The following is a 6,337-nucleotide window of genomic DNA, read 5'->3' as shown; positions in this document are numbered from 1 at the left end:
ATGCACAACTGCCGTTTCTGCTTTCTTACGCCGAAAATCCGGTCTAAGCAATGGCTAGGTGGTCAGCAGGTCAAGGAGGCGTTGCCCTCATGCAGTAGGACGTGCGTGGAGGCGTCGAGGCTGTAAAAAGGTGGTGCAATCTGCCGTAACAGCTGGCAAAAGTTGCGCCGTCGGGGAATCGAACCCCGACCTCATCATGAATCCTAACCATTAGACCAACGGTGCACGTAACGTCTCGCTAAACAGCCCCAAACACTCACAACCAAACCCACATAAAAACAACAAGCTCACACATGCCTTTCACACCTTCAAACACTACACCACCGCCGTGCTCTACTACCGCATACCCAGGCACGCAGCACAAACAAACACAGTTGTAGCTATATTTTTATATCGGTCGATGGGCAGCTGGAATCACACGACAACTCGCAACCTATCAACGCTCGGACGAATCGATCACCATTGGGCGCTAAAGCGCGAGAAGTCCCTCTACTCACTCGGACCCGGCTCGTATATTGGGTCTGCAACTTCGGCAAGAGATTGTTCGAGCAGCGGGACCGATGAGCGACATTCTTTTATTAAATGCGGCGCTCACAGAATCACCACTAGACCATCGAATGCAGCTATCAATTCACACAGTTCGGCAAAGGAGTGCAATAGATATCAGCAAAGAGTGACAAAAGGTGCTCCGAGCAACAGGCCACCAGGTGACTGAACGAGCAACCAGAGGTGGAGACTACCTTGAACAGGTTGCGCAACCCAGAGTGCGCCGCCGGGGAAATGAACCCCGACCTCATCCGTGGGAGGGATGAATCCTAACCATTAGACCAACGGCGCAGCAGACAAACTAGATGTTACCTCAATACAAACACCAACTAAACCACAACCCTAGTCATACAACAAACGCCCAAACGCCAACAACAATGTGCCAGCTGCAACGACCCACATCCCACAAACCCGTCGCAACCCTCACGCTGCCTCTGACGCACGAGCTGCATACACAAGCAAGAACTAGTATGCACAACTGCCGTTTCTGCTTTCTTACGCCGAAAAGCTGGTCTAAGCAATGGCTAGGTGGTCAGCAGGTCAAGGAGGCGTTGCCCACATGCAGTAGGACGTGCGTGGAGGCGTCGAGGCTGTAAAAAGGTGGTGCAATCTGCCGTAACAGCTGGCAAAAGTTGCGCCGTCGGGGAATCGAACCCCGACCTCATCCTTGGAAGGGATGAATCCTAACCATTAGACCAACGGTGCACGTAACGTCTCGCTAAACAGCCCCAAACACTCACAGCCAAACCCACATAAAAACAACAAGCTCACACATGCCTTTCACACCTTCAAACACTACACCACCGCCGTGCTCTACTACCGCATACCCAGGCACGCAGCACAACAGCGCCAAACAAACACAGTTGTAGCTATATTTTTGTATCGGTCGATGGGCAGCTGGAATCACACGACAGCTCGCAACCTATCAACACTCGGACGAATCGATCACCATTGGGCGCTAAAGCGCGAGAAGTCCCTCTACTCACTCGGACCCGGCTCGTATATTGGGTCTGCAACTTCGGCAAGAGATTGTTCGAGCAGCGGGACCGATGAGCGACATTCTGTTCTTAAATGCCGCCGCTCACAGACCCTGCACTAGACCATCGATTGCAGCTATCAATCAACACAGTTTTGCAAAGGAGTGCAATGGATATCAACAAAGACGTGACAAAAGGTGCTCCGCCCAACACGCCACCAAGTGACTGAACGAGCAACCGGAGATGGAGACTACCCCAAGCAGGTAGCGCAACACAGAGTGCGCCGCGGGGAAAATGAACCCCGACTTCATCCGTGGGAGGGATGAATCCTAACCATTAGACCAACGGCGCAGCAGACAAACTAGATGTTACCTCAATACAAACACCAATTAAACCACAACCCTAGTCATACAACAAACGCCCAAACGCCAACAACAATGTGCCAGCTGCAACGACCCACATCCCACAAACCCGTCGCCACCCTCACGCTGCCTCTGACGCACGAGCTGCATACACAAGCAAGTACTAGTATGCACAACTGCCGTTTCTGCTTTCTTACGCCGAAAATCCGGTCTAAGCAATGGCTAGGTGGTCAGCAGGTCAAGGAGGCGTTGCCCACATGCAGTAGGACGTGCGTGGAGGCGTCGAGGCTGTAAAAAGGTGGTGCAATCTGCCGTAACAGCTGGCAAAAGTTGCGCCGTCGGGGAATCGAACCCCGACCTCATCCTTGGAAGGGATGAATCCTAACCATTAGACCAACGGTGCACGTAACGTCTCGCTAAACAGCCCCAAAGACTCACAGCCAAACCCACATAAAAACAACAAGCTCACACATGCCTTTCACACCTTCAAACACTACACCACCGCCGTGCTCTACTACCGCATACCCAGGCACGCAGCACAACAGCGCCAAATGAACACAGTTGTAGCTATATTTTTGTATCGGTCGATGGGCGGCTGGAATCACACGACAACTCGCAACGTAGTAGCACTCGGACGAATTGATCACCATTGGGCGCTAAAGCGCGAGAAGTCCCTCTACCCACTCGGACCCGGCTCGTATATTGTGTCTGCAACTTCGGCAAGAGATTGTTCGAGCAGCGGGACCGATGAGCGCCATTCTTTTATTAAATGCGGCGCTCACAGAACCACCACTAGACCATCGAATGCAGCTATCAATTCACACAGTTTTGCAAAGGAGTGCAATGGACATCAGCAAAACTTGACAAAAGGTCCTCCGAGCAACACGCCGCCGAGCGACTGAACGAGCAACCGGAGGTGGAGACTACCCCAAGCAGGTTGCGCAACACAGAAGGAAGCAAGATGTGCGCCGCCGGGGAAATGAACCCCGACCTCATCCGTGGGAGGGATGAATCCTAACCATTAGACCAACGGCGCAGCAGACAAACTAGATGTTACCTCAATACAAACACCAACTAAACCACAACCCTAGTCATACAACAAACGCCACAAACGCCAACAACAATGTGCCAGCTGCAACGACCTACATCTCACACACACGTCGCATTCCTCACGCTGCCTCCGACACCCGAGCTGCATACACAAGCATGTTTTTTATTCACAACTGTCCGTTTCTGCTTTCTTACGCCGAAAATCCCGGTCTAAGCAATGGCTAGGTGGTCAGCAGGTCAAGGGAGGCGTTGCCCTCATGCAGTAGGACGTGCGTGAAGGCGTCGAGGCTGTAAAATGGTGGTGCAATCTGCCGTAACAGCTGGCAAAAGTTGCGCCGTCGGGGAATCGAACCCCGACCTCATCCTTGGAAGGGATGAATCCTAACCATTAGACCAACGGTGCACGTAACATCTCGCTAAACAGCCCCAAACACTCACAACCAAACCCACATAAAAACAACAAGCTCACACATGCCTTTCACACCTTCAAACACTACACCACCGCCGTGCTCTACTACCGCATACCCAGGCACGCAGCACAACAGCGCCAAACAAACACAGTTGTAGCTATATTTTTATATCGGTCGATGGGCAGCTGGAATCACACGACAACTCGCAACCTATCAACGCTCGGACGAATCGATCACCATTGGGCGCTAAAGCGCGAGAAGTCCCTCTACTCACTCGGACCCGGCTCGTATATTGGGTCTGCAACTTCGGCAAGAGATTGTTCGAGCAGCGGGACCGATGAGCGACATTCTTTTATTAAATGCGGCGCTCACAGAACCACCACTAGACCATCGAATGCAGCTATAAATTCACACAGTTCGGCAAAGGAGTGCAATAGATATCAGCAAAGAGTGACAAAAGGTGCTTCGAGCAACAGGCCACCAGGTGACTGAACGAGCAACCGGAGGTGGAGACTACCTTGAACAGGTTGCGCAACACAGAAAGAAGCAAGGTGTGCGCCGCCGGGGAATCGAACCCCGACCTCATCCGTGGGAGGGATGAATCCTAACCATTAGACCAACGGCGCAGCAGACAAACTAGATGTTACCTCAATACAAACACCAGCTAAACCACAACCCTAGCCATACAGCAAACGCCACAAACGCCAACAACAATGTGCCAGCTGCAACGACCCACATCCCACACACCCGTCGCCACCCTCACGCTGCCTCCGACACCCGAGCTGCATACACAAGCAAGTACTAGTATGCACAACTGTCGTTTCTGCTTTCTTACGCCGAAAAGCCGGTCTAAGCAATGGCTAGGTGGTCAGCAGGTCAAGGAGGCGTTGCCACATGCAGTAGGACGTGCGTGGAGGCGTCGAGGCTGTAAAAAGGTGGTGCAATCTGCCGTAACAGCTGGCAAAAGTTGCGCCGTCGGGGAATCGAACCCCGACCTCATCCTTGGAAGGGATGAATCCTAACCATTAGACCAACGGTGCACGTAACGTCTCGCTGAAAAGCCCCAAACACTAACAGCCAAACCCACATAAAAACAACAAGCTCACACATGCCTTTCACACCTTCAAACACTACACCACCGCCGTGCTCTACTACCGCATACCCAGGCACGCAGCACAACAGCGCCAAACAAACACAGTTGTAGCTATATTTTTGTATCGGTCGATGGGCAGCAGGAATCACACGACAACTCGCAACCTATCAACGCTCGGACGAATCGATCACCATTGGGCGCTAAAGCGCGAGAAGTCCCTCTACTCACTCGAACCCGGCTCGTATATTGGGTCTGCAACTTCGGCAAGAGATTGTTCGAGCAGCGGGACCGATGAGACATTCTTTTATTAAATGCGGCGCTCACAGAACCACCACTAGACCATCGAATGCAGCTATAAATTCACACAGTTCGGCAAAGGAGTGCAATAGATATCAGCAAAGAGTGACAAAAGGTGCTCCGAGCAACAGGCCACCAGGTGACTGAACGAGCAACCGGAGGTGGAGACTACCCCAAACAGGGTTGCGCAACACAGAAAGAAGCAAGGTGTGCGCCGCCGGGGAATCGAACCCCGACCTCATCCGTGGGAGGGATGAATCCTAGCCATTAGACCAACGGCGCAGCAGACAAACTAGATGTTACCTCAATACAAACACCAACTAAACCACAACCCTAGCCATACAGCAAACGCCACAAACGCCAACAACAATGTGCCAGCTGCAACGACCCACATCCCACACACCCGTCGCAACCCTCACGCTGCCTCCGACACACGAGCTGCATACACAAGCAAGTACTAGTATGCACAACTGCCGTTTCTGCTATCTTACGCCGAAAATCCGGTCTAAGCAATGGCTAGGGGGTCAGCAGGTCAAGGAGGCGGTTGCCCACATGCAGTAGGACGTGCGTGGAGGCGTCGAGGCTGTAAAAAGGTGGTGCAATCTGCCGTAACAGCTGGCAAAAGTTGCGCCGTCGGGGAATCGAACCCCGACCTCATCCTTGGAAGGGATGAATCCTAACCATTAGACCAACGGTGCACGTAACGTCTCGCTAAACAGCCCCAAACACTCACAACCAAACCCACATAAAAACAACAAGCTCACACATGCCTTTCACACCTTCAAACACTACACCACCGCCGTGCTCTACTACCGCATACCCAGGCACGCAGCACAACAGCGCCAAACAAACACAGCTGTAGCTATATTTTTATATCGGTCGATGGGCAGCTGGAATCACACGACAACTCGCAACCTATCAACGCTCGGACGAATCGATCACCATTGGGCGCTAAAGCGCGAGAAGTCCCTCTACTCACTCGGACCCGGCTCGTATATTGGGTCTGCAACTTCGGCAAGAGATTGTTCGAGCAGCGGGACCGATGAGCGACATTCTTTTATTAAATGCGGCGCTCACAGAACCACCACTAGACCATCGAATGCAGCTATAAATTCACACAGTTCGGCAAAGGAGTGCAATAGATATCAGCAAAGAGTGACAAAAGGTGCTCCGAGCAACAGGCCACCAGGTGACTGAACGAGCAACCGGAGGTGGAGACTACCCCAAACAGGTTGCGCAACACAGAAAGAAGCAAGGTGTGCGCCGCCGGGGAATCGAACCCCGACCTCATCCGTGGGAGGGATGAATCCTAACCATTAGACCAACGGCGCAGCAGACAAACTAGATGTTACCTCAATACAAACACCAGCTAAACCACAACCCTAGCCATACAGCAAACGCCACAAACGCCAACAACAATGTGCCAGCTGCAACGACCCACATCCCACACACCCGTCGCCACCCTCACGCTGCCTCCGACACACGAGCTGCATACACAAGCAAGTACTAGTATGCACAACTGCCGTTTCTGCTTTCTTACGCCGAAAATCCGGTCTAAGCAATGGCTAGGTGGTCAGCAGGTCAAGGAGGCGTTGCCCTCAT

Source organism: Phytophthora infestans, genomic scaffold (assembly GCF_000142945.1).
Source record: "Phytophthora infestans T30-4 supercont1.28 genomic scaffold, whole genome shotgun sequence".
Taxonomy (NCBI): Eukaryota; Oomycota; class Peronosporomycetes; order Peronosporales; family Peronosporaceae; genus Phytophthora; species Phytophthora infestans.
The sequence above is the reverse complement of the archived record's forward strand: the minus strand, read 5'-3'. Positions refer to the sequence as shown.